This window comes from Aotus nancymaae, unplaced genomic scaffold (assembly GCF_030222135.1).
Source record: "Aotus nancymaae isolate 86718 unplaced genomic scaffold, 86718_ANA_hifiasm-v0.15.2.pri h1tg000077l, whole genome shotgun sequence".
NCBI classification, from domain to species: Eukaryota; Metazoa; Chordata; class Mammalia; order Primates; family Aotidae; genus Aotus; species Aotus nancymaae.
In genome coordinates, this window is record NW_026988492.1 from 5,564,582 (window position 1) to 5,578,549 (window position 13,968).

Sequence of the window (13,968 nt, forward strand, 5' to 3'; positions counted from 1 at the left end):
ATGGGCAGAATGAAGAGGTCCCACTGAACTCCGTGGATAAAAGGATCCGCTACCAGAAGGACAGGCCCGCTCCTTCCTCCTTGCGGAGCGCTTGCTGGCCGCCTGTCCTGCCGTCTAACTGCGGCTCCAACCTGACTGGTTGCATCTTGGCCAACTGCTCCTAGGCAGGGCTGTATTTCGTCCCCGAGGTGACAGTGCACATGATAATTTATATTTTGGTGCAAAAGTACCTCAAGCTCCTTTGAGATAAAAAACTCTATATAAAACTGAGTTATGACCCTGCTTAATAGGAGAACTGCTGCCTTTTTCCAAACGTGGAGTTAAACCCCTCTGGCATCTGCGAAGGGCTGGCTGTAAAGGATCGCTGGCCCTTTCAGCCGCCCTCATTTTTACTGTTGATTCTGTGTGCCATAAATCATTCTCCTCCAAGTCCAAAGGCGGCATTTGTATTTGCCAAAATACTAAGGAGGAGGACTCCAACTGGTTGAAGCTGAGGCTGAATCTTTGCTTTTTAAGTTGTGTGGGAGGTGGGGAGCCGCGCACACGCGCGCGCGTGCACACACACACACCACATACACACACACACATTAATCCTCCCTTAATAACCTTCCAGAATAGCTATTGCCTTACCCTACAACTTCCCGTGGGTTCTCATGACACTGGTTTTGTTTTTGCACAAAAGATTTGACTTGGTCAGTCACACTCCTTTGCTATTTTGCACCTTTAACCCACTTTCTCTGTGGAGAAAGGCCACCACGAGAAAGGTAACTTTCTCTTGTAAAGCCCAGGACCATGTAGGCGCAGTACCAAGTTTCATTTGGGGCAGTATTCGACGGGGCATACCAACACGTCTTTTTTTAGAAAAGACCGTAAGTATCTTATCTTACTCCTTTGGAATTTTCCACAGTTATTTAGTCTCTAGTTTAGGAAAAGTTGGTTTGAGGGTTCTTCAAATCTCCTCAAACCTCTTACATCAGATCTGCGAGCTCAATTCACTTGAGGTGGATGGGTGCTGGGTCTGCCAGCATACCTCATTTCCATCTCTCCTCCCTACTGACTAGAACCTTGTGGTTAAAATAACACACAGCCTCTATTCAGAGCTCAAACTTAGAGCTGCTCCCGGAGGAGGATTTTAGATTTAGGAAATTCTCAGCAGATGCATCCGAAGGGCTTTTTGAAAAATTCAATTCTTAGACGCTCATGAAGAAACCAGGGATTTCCTCAGGTAAATATTTTCTTCCCTTTTCCATTGTTTTGTTGAAAGGATGATTAAGAAAATAGGGCCAGTAATCACTGAAAAAGGCAGCTGTTTCTAGCTTTTTGCTGGTGAACAGGGCTTGGGAGGGTTTCTCTGAAAGAGGAATAAAGTGATAAAACAAGGATCTCCCGGAGAGAGAGCTGCAGAAACAATTCTCTGTTTGTGGAGAAAGGGCTGGGTGTCTGAGAAAGACGGATCCTCGTCGGAGTCACCGCATGGCTTTTGGTTGGATATAGGTTACAAAGGTAGAAAACAGTCGGTTGGTCTTATTCACTGTCGGGTGCAGTGGCTCTGAGGTTGGTCACGTGACCAGCTCATACAGGAGCGGTTCCCAGCGCTATCTTAGCATCGTATGTTATTATTGAATAAAACTAAATTGGTTCTCCTTCTCGTGGCTGCTCTTCAAGTCATTAGGTGCCACTGTTTTTATCTGTTTATATTTCTATCTACCTATCTATCTACCTATCTATCCATCTATCTACCTTCCTTTATGTATCTATTATCTCTCTAGATTCTGCTTTAAGATTTTTGTGAAATATAGCTCCACTATCTCATATTTTCATGTTTTAAACTCATGACTTTCTAAGTGATACATCATTAGAGACTTGTCTTAAATCTATCGCAAATTGTGTTAACATTTTCTTTAAATACCAGTAACTATGGTCTCCTGAACTAAAAGAACAGTTCATTTGCAGAATGAGCCATTTCTCTGAAAAACCTGCTACCACGCCTCCTGTTTTTTGTTTTGTTTTGTTTTTGATTATGATGTTTTATGATTTTTGTAAACATCTGTGCCTATGAAAGCTTTCAATATATCGCATTGTGGACGGACCAGGTGTTTTCTAGTTTGCCAATCTGTAACTCTCCTGAGACATTATTATTTTTCCTTTACACTGGCATTTGAAGAAAATTTCCTGCCTACTTGATGATAAAGCCAAATCAATCAATCAATCAATCAGTTGTCAGTCGAACGTTTATTCACGTGCATTATATATGCTCTGCATCGAAATAGTTACCAGGGTTGAGGGAAGGCCGTTTCAAAGAAGATAAATATCACCCTTGGTGTTTATCCTGTGTCTCCCCTACATTTATCGAATCATTACCGAACATTATCAGATCACAAAATGAAGGGCTTCGGATTACAGGTGAGGTTGAAGTGGTCATACAGCCAGCATTCAGGAGAGCCCACTGTGCATGGGGAACGAAGCCAACCACTTTGCAATCATCTTATTTTATTCTCTCAGCAGCCTTTATTTTACATACGAGGAAAGAGAAACTTACAGAGGGAGCTAAGTGCCCAGTGTCACACTGCTGAGGAGTCATAGACACAATGCTCAAATCTTTAATGCACCCAAGGCTGGGGCTGGAGAATCATTTGAGGCCAGGAGTTCAAGACCATCCTGGGCAACATAGCAAAACCCCATCTCTAAAAAAAAAATTTTTTTTTAAGGAAAATGCACCCAAGAAGAAGTGGTCCCTGGGCTGGGTACCAAAGTGTAGTCAGGAATTCAAATGGCCAGAAGGAGCAGTGTGCAGGGGAGGAACACTGCTGGGAGGGAGGAACACTGCAGGGGAGGAACACTGGAAGGGTACGGGGAGTCTGGGGGACAGGGCAACAGGGCATGCCCTGATGAGAGGTAAAAAGGGAACTGCTGGGTAAAGAGAGGTGGGGGGGTGCTCAGAGGCGCCCAGTGAGGAGGGTGGAGCCAGGTTCTAATGAATGCTGCTCGGAGCCCGCTGTCTGTTTTGTACTTTTGTACTTCCTTCCCCTCTGCTGGGAGGTCTCTCTTTTTTTTTTTTTTGACAGAGTCTTGCTCTGTCGCTCAGGCTGGAGTGCAGTGGCACAATCTCGGCTCACTGCAACCTCCACCTCGTGGGTTCAAGCGATTCTCCTGCCTCAGCCTCCTGAGTAGCTGGGATTACAGGTGCCCACCCCTACGCCTGACTAATTTTTGTATTTTTAGTAGAGACAGGGTTGCATCATGTTGGCCAGGCTGGTCTCGAACTCCTGACTTCAGCTGATCCACTCACCTTGGCCTCCCAAAGTGCTGGGATTACAGGCATGAGCCACCACACCCGGCCCAGCATCCTATTCTTAATGTTCGTCCGTGACGCGGCCTGCGTTGGTCCTCCATTCCGTTCTACGGCTGAATGATATATACTGTGTGTATATATATCACGTTTTGTTTATGCATTGTCAGTTCACAGTCGTTTGACTTGTTGCCACCTTTCAGTTATTGTGAATAGTGCTGCTGTGAGCGCGGGTGGAGAAGTTTTCACTTGAACCCATATTTTCAGCTCTTTGGGGGCATCTACCTGGGAGTGGAGTTACTGGATCATATGGTGAGTCTATGTTTAACTTTTTGAGGAACTGCCAAACTATTTTCCACAGCAGCTGCACTATTTCACATTCCCACCAGCGCCGTAGGAAGGTTCCAATTTCTCCACATTCTTGCCAAAAGTTATTTTCCGGTTATTTTTATGATCGCCATCCTACCGGGTGTGAAGTGCGAGCTCACTGTGGACTTGAATCGCATTTCCCTCGTGACTAATGACACGGAGCCTCTTTTCATTCGTTTGTTGGCCATTTGTCCAGTCATTCACTTCGCATTTCCTTTTTCTGGCTTTATTTTTCCTTATACATAGCTTTATGAATTATCACGTCATGTCACATCACATTTTTACTTATTTAAATGAACAAATAAAATGTTACCTGTCTCCTCCTAGGAGGATGTCAGCCTCATGAAGAAGGGATTCTGTCTGTTCATTATTGTATCTTAGTACTTAGGACTGTGGTTATCACTGTGGGAACTCAATATGGATTTGCAGAATAATTGAAGAGCAAATTATGGTTATTCCCCATCATTGGGCCTAAGATATCTCCCATCTTCAGATGGGTCAACAGTGGGGACAGGATTGCTTGAGGCCAGGAGTTAGAAACCAGCCTAGGCAACATAGCAAGACCCCATCTCAACAAAAAAAATTTTTTTGAAGAAAATGCACCCAAGAAGAAGTGGCCCCTGGGCTGGGTCCCAAAGGGTTGTCAGGCACTCAGATGGCCAGGAGGAGCAATGTGCAGGTGAGGAACAGGGTGGAAGGTCTACGATGAGTGGAGAGCCACAGCTGCTCCAAACATCAGCAGGCTCATGCATCAGGGGGTCCATACATCAACCAGTCCATATATCAGGTGGAGGGGAGAGGCGCACATCAGGAGGTTCACACATCAGCTGGTCTATACATCAGGGGTCTATCCATCAGCTGGTCCATACATCAGTTAGTCCATACCTCAGCTGGGTGGTGAGTAGGTAGGTGCATATATCAGCTGGTCCATACATCAGTGGGTCTGTACATCAACTGGTCCATATATTGGTGGGTCACACATCAGGAGGTTCATACATCAGTGGTCCATATTATTAGGGGTCCATACATCAGGGGGTCCATACATCATCTGGCCCATATATCAGCTGGTTCATATATCAGAGGGGGCACACATCAGGAGGTTCACACATCAGCTGGTTCATACATCAGTGCATCCATATGTCAATGGGCCCATACATCAGCTGGTCCATACATCAGAGGTCCATATATCATCAACTGGCCCATATGCCAGCTGGTCCACACATCAGCTGGTCTATACATCAGCTGGCTCATACATCAGTGCGTCTATATATCATCTGGTCCGTACATCAGTGAGCCAATACATCAGTGAGTCCACACATCAGCTGATCTATATGTCAGCTGGCCCATATGTCAGGGGGTCCCTACATCAGGAGGTTCACACATCAGCTGGTCCATACATCAGGGGTCCACACATCAGCAGGTCTGTACATCAGCGGGTCCGTACATCAGCTGGCTCATACATCAGGGACTCCATAGATCATCTGCTCTATACATAAGTGAATCCATATATCCGTGGGTCTATACATCAATTGGTCCATATATTGGGGGGCCTATACATCAGGAAATTCACACATGAGTGGTCCATACATCCAGGGTCCATACATCAGCTGGCCCATATATCAGGGGATCCATACGTCAGCTGGTCCATACATATGGGGGTCTACATATCAGCTGGTCCATACATCAGCTGGCCCATATATCAGGGGATTCATACGTCAGCTGGTCCATACATATGGAGGTCTACATATCAGCTGGTCCATACATCAGCTGGCCCATATATCAGCTGGTCTCTAGATCAGCTAGTTCATATATCAGGGGGTCCATATATCAGGTGGTTCATACATCAGCAGGTCCATACATCAAGGGGCTTATATATTAAGGAGTCCATATATCAGGGAGTCCACACATCATGGGGTCTACAACATATTATCCATCCTCCCCACCCACAACTGATGCTGCCATGGCAAATCATAGTATTCTTCCATCATCCACTCACCCCTTGGATTGTGGGGATGGAGGCTGGAGCAGCAAAGCAATTATTTGGATAATCAAGGTTTGATATAGTGAGAGAACTCAGGCAGCCGCAAGGAGAGCAGAGTGACAGTGACAGAAAGGAGGGAGACACTGAAAGAACAAAAAGGAACAAGATTAGGTGACACGCTGAGGCATCCATCAAAGTAACTTCAGCAAGTTTTGAATTTGAAAGTTTGGGGAAATGGTGTCACCATTAACGAGTTGGGAATACTGAGGGTAGGAGAAAGGGAAGCTTGCTTTCTATTAGAGAAGGCAACAAGAGATCTGAGTTTACTCCCCCAGGGAGTGGGGATATTGTAAAATCAGCTTTGGTGCTTTACACTTACTGAAAGCAGTCATGTCAATTAATGTCCAATGCTAATTTATCACAGCAGATGATAAAAATAACACATCGGCATTAGGCTTTGACGAGCATTATGTGAATTACTTTACAATAGCCTTACTTTTCTGATTCTTAATTTTCTGAAACTATTATTAAAATTATGTTGCATTATTTTAGTAGATGCAAACAAAAACTGAGGATTTGGACTAGAAAATAGGCAGAAAGGGCTGGGCACGATGGTTCACACCTGTAATCCCAGCACTTTGGGAGGCCACGGCAGGCAGATCACCTGAGGTCAGGAGTTCAAGACCGGCCTGGCCAACATGGCAAAACCCCATCCCTACTAAAAATACAAAAATTAGCTGGGCATAGTGGCAAGTGCCTATAATCCCAGTTATTCAGGAGGCTGAGGCAGGAGGATCGCTTGAATCCAGGAAGCAGAGGTTGCAGTGAGTGAGAGAGCAAGATTCCATCTCAAAAAAAGAAAAAAAGAAAGAAAGAAAGAAAGAAAACAGGCAGAGAGAAAGGAGCCCCTCAGGGTTTGAATGTCACAGTTGAAAGGCTGGTGACAGCACAGTCAGTCCCTGCCTTTGTCTTCTCATCATCTTTTTAGATATCTGCCATTACAGGAATGTTGAAAAATTATTTTCACCTCTCTCAGGCATACCTGTCTCAAATAAATCATTGCCAACTGGATTTAGCAATACAAGGCAAGACAGGGGCTCAGTGAAGAGGGTGCATTCGGGAACCAAAGTGACCTGGCTGTTCCTACAATCTGCCTCTTTCCAGCAAGTAACTAACCTCTCAAACTCATTTCCTGATCTGTAAAGTAAAAATAATAAAAGCTCCTAGCCTGCAGGAATGTTGTGACAATTAAGTGAGCTAATGTATGCAAAGCTCTTAGCACATTCAATCAATGCTATTATTACCACAGGTAACATGCGAATAACAGAATTGAGCTGCCATTTTTCAGCCAACCCCCAACCCTCCACTCTTCTCTCTCCTCTCAGTTTAATCATAAAGCACAGTTCATTAAAAAAATAAAAATTAAAAAAAAACTTTTGACAAGCATATGGTTTTAATTTTAAAATAATTTCATATTTTGTTTTAGATTCAGGAGGTACATGCACAGGTTTGTTACATGGGTATATTATGGGATGCTGAGGCTTGTGGTGTGGATGGTCCCATCACCCAAGCGGTGAGCATAATACCCAACAGGCGGTTTTTCAACGCTTGCCCTCCTCCCTCCGCACTCTAGTGGTTTCCAGTGTGTCTATTGTTCTGTTTTTGTCCACAAGCACTCAATGCTTAGCTACCACTTAGTTTTTTTTTTTTTTAATTTTTTTTGAGATGGAGTCACCATGTTACCCTGTCACCCAGGCTGGAGTGCAATGGCACAATCTTGGCTCACTGCAACTTCTGCCTCCTAGGTTCAAACGATTCTCCTGCCTCAGCCTCCTGAGTAGCTGGGATTACAGGTGCCCGCCACCATGCCCAGCTAATTTTTGTGGTTTTAGTAGATATGGGGTTTCACCATGTTGGCCAGACTGGTCTCAAACTTCTGACTTCGTGATCCACCTGCCTTGGCCTCCCAAAGTGTTGGGATCACAGGTGTGAACCACCATGCCCAGCCTAGCTCCCACTTATAAGTGAGAACATATGGTATTTGTTTTCTGTTCCTGCATTAATTTGTTTAAGATAATGACCTTCAGCTGTATCTATGCAGCTGCAAAAGACATGATTTCATTCCTTTTCATGGCTGCATAGTATTCCATGGTATATATGTATCACATTTTCTTTATCAATCCACTGTTGATGAGCACCTAGGTTGATTCCACATATGAAGCACAGCTCTAATGAAGTTACTCTTCTGCTCAAAAACCTGCTACTGAATCAAATCCAAACTCCCTAACACAGCATATAAAGCCCTTTGTGAAGTTGCTTCACTCTCCCTCCCACCTGCAACCCTCTCAGGCTTTACGGACCTCCTAAATAATTTTCCTTTTCTTAAAGAGCCACATGCCCACAGGCCTCTGTGAGTTAGCTTCTCACTTTCCTCTTCCTAAGACTCTTTCACCTCCCTCTCTGCCTGCAGGCTAGTTCCAACCAGTACTACTCAAACTAGAGTTATTTCTTTTGGTGTATCCCCATGACACACTATCGTGCCTTTGCCATGGCACTTACTGTTCTCCCATTGAATTGCATTTTCTTTCTTTCTTTTTTTTTTCTGAGACAGAGTTTTGCTCTTGCTGCCAGGCTGGAGTGCAATGATGTGATCTCGGCTCACCACAACCTCTGCCTCCCAGGTTCAAGCGATTCTCCTGCCTCAGCCTCCCGAATAGCTGGGATTACAGGCATGAACCACCACACTCAGCTAATTTTGTATTTTTAGTAGAGATGGGGATTCTCCATGTTGATCAGGCTGGTCTCGAACTCCTAACCTCAGGTGATCTGGCCACCTCAGCCCCCGAAAGTGCTGCGATTACAGGCATGAGCCACCAAATCTGGCCTTGCATTGCATTTTCCATGTTATATGGCAAACCCCTTGAAAATTAAAACTAAATCTTGTTCATCTGGGGGCCTTGCACAGTACTTTGCAAGCTACTTTGCACATAACCATATAGGGGAAAAGGTTGGTTGAATTTAATTGAAAAATTGACTCCCTAAATGTTTGTTGTCAGTAGGTTATTACAGTAGCAATAGAGAAAGGGCTTATTAGGGATCAAAAGAACTGGCTGTGAGTGTGTGTGTGTGTGTGTGTGTGTGTGTGTGTTTATGCATAAATACACAGGCATTTTTTCATCTACTTTAACATTTGAACAGGTATTTTAACATTTGAACAGGTATTTTCTTATCTATTTTAACATTTTCTCAGCGATTTTAACATTTATTTTAACATCGATTTGAACATTTAACATTTATTTTAACATTTGACATATACCAATTGAAGTTTCTTCCAACTCTAAGTGTATGAATCTGAATTATTTGCCTTTATCTTCTTACATACACCTTTAAATATTATGGCAAAAGAATAACCAGCATTGCTGGATCATATGATAATTTGTGTGTGTGTATGACAGAGTCTTGCTCTGTTGCCAGGCTGGAGTGCAGTGGTGTGATCTTGGCTCACTGGAACCTCTACCTCCTGGGTTCAGCAATTCTCCTGCCTCAGCCTCCCAGGTAGCTGGGATTACAGGCACATGCTGCCACACTCAGTTTTTGTATTTTTAGTGGAGATGGGGTTTCTCCATGTCAGCCAGGATGGTCTTGATCTCCTGATCTTGTGATCCTCCCACCTCAGCCTCCCAAAGTACTGAGATTACAGGCATGATCCACTGTGCCCAGCCAATAATTCTACTTTTAATTTTTGAGGAACCACTATACTGTTTTTCAGTAATTCTATTTTTGGGTATATGTCCCAAAGAATTGAAGTCAAGATCTTGAAGTTATAGCTTTACTCCCATGTTCATAGAAGCATTATTCACAATAGCTAAGATACAGAGACAACCTAAATACCCATCAGGAGATGAATGCATAAGAAAAATGTGGTCTATGCACACAGTGGAATATTATCCAGCATAAAAAAAGGAGAAAGTCTTGTCAGTGCAACAGTATGAACTGGGATGATGTTAAACTAAGTCAAATAAGGGATATGTTTGGCTGTGTCCTCACCCAAATCTCATCTTGAATTGGTGGGAGGTAATTGAATCATGGGGCAGGTCTTTTCCATGCCGTTCTCATGATAGTGAATAAGTCTCACGAGATCTGATGGTTTTATAAAGGGGAGTTCCCCTGCACATGCCCTCTTTCCTGCCACCATGTAAGACGTGACTTTGCTCTTCATTTGCCTTCCACCATGATTATGAGGTCTCCCCACCCATGTGGGACTGCGAGTGCATTAAACCTCTTTCCTTTATAAATTACCCAGTCTCGGGCATGTGTTTATTAGCAGTGTGAGAATATACTAATACAATAAGCCAGGCACAGAAGAGCAAATACTGTATGATTCTGCTTCTATAAGGTATCTAAAATAGTCAAACTTATAGAAGCAGAGAGTAGAATGGTGGTTGCCAGGCTTTGGGGTAGAAATGGGGAGGTGTTAATAGGTATAAATGTCCAGTTTTGTAAGATGAATAAATTCTAGAGCTCTGCTGTGCAACATTATGCCTGTAAGTTAATATTGTAATGTCCACTTAAAAATTTAAGAGGGTAGGCCTGGTGTGGCAGCTCACACCTGTAGTCCCAGAACTTTGGGAGGCAGAGGCAGGTGAATTGCTTGAGGTTAGGAGTTCGAGACCAGGCTGACCAACATGGTGAAACCCTGTGTCTACTAAAAATACAGAAATTAGCAGGACATGGTGGGCACTGCCTGTGATCCCAGCTAATTGGGAGGCTGAGGCAGGAAGATTGCTTGAACCCAGGAGGCAGAGGTTGCAGTGAGCCAAGATCATGCCACTGCACTCCAGCCTGGGTGACAGAGCGGGACTTCATCGCAAGAAAAAAAAAAATTTAAGAGGGTAGAAATAGAGTGTTCTTACCACAATAAAATAATGATAAAAATTGAAATCAAGACTTTGTCTTCTGGAGCCACAGAAAATTGACTAGGTGGGAGATGAGTCGTGGCGTGGCCTGAAGGGTAGAGTACCAGCTCACCCTCTGGCCCTCACTGGCCTTTCCCAGGCAAAGGCCACCCTGGCATCTGCTCATTATTTCACTCCTACTCCTGAAGTCCGAAGGTTGAAGCTTTCCTGTTCTTCACTGCAGCACTGTACATGTATGTTGTCCCTTGCCCACAGCAGGCACCATACAAATGTCTCTTGAGTGAATTCGTGGATAATCTTCCCTTTCACTGAAACACAATAAAGCGAAGATAAGATTTCTTAAGATGTCTATGACAGGACTTTATGCTTAAAAGACTGTAAACTGAAAATAAAATTCTAAGCCCCTCAACCATCTGAATGAACTCCTACTCTCAGTCACAGGCATTCTGAAGTTAGCCTGGGCCAGGCATGGTGGCTCAGGACTGTAATCCCAGCATTCTGAGAAGCCAAGGCAGGAGAATTGCTTGAGTCCAGGAGTTTGAGACCACCCCGGGCAACACAGTGAGACCCTGTCTCTAAAAAAAAATAATTCATAAGTTAGCCTGAAAAATTAGTTTCAGACCATGATGGGAAGGGAGGGTCGGACATGCCTCAGGATACCCTCCTCCCTGTTTTTTTTTTTTTTTTTTGAGACAGAATCTCGCTGTCACTGCAGCCTGGGTGACAGAGCGAGATCCGTCTCAAAAAATAACAACAACGAAAACCCAAAAAACAAAACAACAACAACAAAAAGGATAAATCGGAATAAATAAATCTCTTCAAATAATGAGTTTGACTCTCTGTTGACAAAAGTCATAATTTCCACCAAGAATCATGAACCCTTCTCTATTTTAGTATAAATTCAGATTTCTTCATTATATATGGCATTTGGCATATAGATTATTTGTAGATACTATCACTACTTAAAATTATATATATTAATAAGTTTATTATACCCCTTCCCATTAGATATAATCTACATGAGAACAGGGATTTTTTTTTTCATCTTATTATTCATTGCTATTTCCATAACACAGTGCCTGGAACTTAGTAAGTGCTTAATAAACACTTGCTAAAGAGAAGTGTTATTTATATAAATAATTTGGTACTAAATAAAGTCTATTTGAAAGGGAAAATCATTTAAGTAAGGAAGCCTGAGGCACAATGACTTGATTGGATTTAGGGAGGGTAATTAGGACTAATGAGAGTTTTACCCCTGATTCTTTAGGAATGAGACAGAAAATGAAAAGTTAGGAATAAATCCTCTGAACGCTTTGGAAATAATTAACTGAGATCTTTCTTTTGCAATGATGTTTTTTGTTTCAGATACGGGCATAAGGTGAGTTGGGACTAGCTTTACGTTTCATTTTCCCCATTTTTTAAATAATTTTCTTTAAAAGAGAAAGAATAAGAAATAGATTCACAGTTTAGAGAAAGTCTATGGAAAAGATAATAGAAAAATCCTGGGTGAAGGATAAAGCAGGAAAAGATAATGCAGCTACCTAAGTAATAGTTTTTGTTTTGTTTTGTTTTTTTTGAGATGGAGTCTCGCTCAGCCGCTCAGGCTGGAATGAAATGGTGTGTTCTCAGCTCACCGCAACCTCCACCTCTCAGGTTCAAGCAATTCTCCTGCCTCAGCCTCCTGAGTAGGTGGGATTACAGGCGCACGCCACCATGCCCAGCTAATTTTTGTATTTTTAGTAGAGACAGAGTTTCACCATGTTGACCAGGCTGGTCTCGAACTCCCGACTTCAGGTGATCCGCCCGCCTCGGCCTCCCAAAGTGCTGGGATTACAGGCGTGAGACACCGTGCCTGGCCATTAAGTAACAGTTATCTCAGTAATTGGTATCAAGTAAATAAGGAGCTCAGAGGCTATCAGATAAACCAAGTGAAGGAAACTGAAAAAAATCAAGACAAGTACATTGCTAAGAAAAGAACCACAGATGTGATTCAGCTTGCAACATGAGCTCAAAGGTTTAAAAAAATCAGGAAGTTTTTGGGGGACGATGTAGTAAGTGGAGCAAACAAAGGAGAAGTGGGTGGAATTTTAAGGTTGAAGATTTCATGATAATAAGTTATTGGACAGTAAGAACTTTGGAATGGCACTCAAAGAGAATATGAGTCATCCTAGAGCTGAAAGAGACTTTTTTAGGAAGATGTGAAAGTGTTACGGATTGGAGGACACTTGTCATGTCGAAAATCTTATAAATAAACAGGAATTCATTCATTCTTTCATTTTGCATTTATTGAGCACAATCCAGGAACTAAGGACACCAAAGCGAATGAATCAGGCCAAACACAATCCCTGCTTTCTTGGAGTTTACAGATGAATAAGTCAGTTCATCTCACTGATGCGCGTGTATATTTAAGTAGGTGTTTGCGGGGAAGAAATGCAGGGGAAGAGTAACTAACAAGAAAACCAGGTCTGATGTGGTGGGGAGGGGTGGAGGATTCAGGGGGCCTTCCAAGGGGCACACTTAAGCTGAGATCTGAGGGTGCCTAGGAGCCAGCTGGGGGAGAAATTAGGGTAGCATGGAAGAAATCTTCTAGATAGAAGTCCTATGGAGGAAGGATCATGGCGCTTTCAGGAAGCAGAAGGAAGACCAATCTCGCTAGAGAACAGAGAGTCAGGAGAAGTCATATAAACTGAGGCAGGAGCTGTGGACAAAGCTACTTTAGGCAAATTTGAGGGTTGCAGTAGTTATTTATGGTTTTCTCCCAAAAGCAATAGGACATCACAAGGTGCTATTAGGAGGGGCTGAGATGTGACCAGCAGTAGACTCTCCAGATGACCGAAACTCGCCCATTTGTGCACCAACACCATCCATATTTTACCACCTTCAGTGGCCACAAGTCTGGATTGGGCTGCTCACTTTCCCTCTATGCCCTCCTGAAGCGTCTGTTGTTGAACTCTTAACACTTCCTTGATGACTTTGAGGTATAAAGGCTGCTCGTCCTTGGGCAGGAATCCCTGGAATCCCAGGCTGTTTTTCTCCTTTGAGTTTTGTTCTCTTTTCAAACTTTTTCACTTCTGGTAGGACTACCTTTGGATCTGCGTCTCTCTCTTTTTTTTTTGAATTGGAGTTTCGATCTGTTGCCCAGGCTGGAGCGCAGTGGCGCTGCACCTCCGCCTCCCAGGTTCAAGTGATTCTCCTGTCTCAGTCTCCTGAGTAGCTGGGACTACGGGCCCACTACACTGCACCACTATGCCCAGCTAATTTTTGTATTTTTAGTAGAGGCAGGGGTTTCACCATGTTGGCCAGGCTAGTCTCCTGACCTTGGGTGATCCACCCACCTCAGCCTCCCAAAGTGCTGGGATTGCAGGCATGAGCCACGGCACCTGGCCCTGCATCTCTTTTCTAATTGGATGCAT

The 13,968-nt window shown here is 43.5% G+C and overlaps 1 protein-coding gene across 4 annotated transcripts in view; it reads left to right on the plus strand.

Annotated features, from left to right (window-relative positions):
• The first annotated feature begins 846 nt into the window (after positions 1-846).
• The window catches only part of JCAD (junctional cadherin 5 associated), a 100,748-nt gene continuing 87,626 nt past the window's right edge, over positions 847-13,968 (plus strand). For 3 of the 4 annotated variants that reach the window (XR_010339529.1, XR_001106348.2, XM_012445706.3), the window contains exon 1: positions 847-1,225. The gene's annotated coding sequence lies outside the window, so the exon portion shown is untranslated. The remainder of the gene's footprint in view (positions 1,226-13,968) is intronic. The other variant, XM_012445705.2, reaches the window with a different exon arrangement.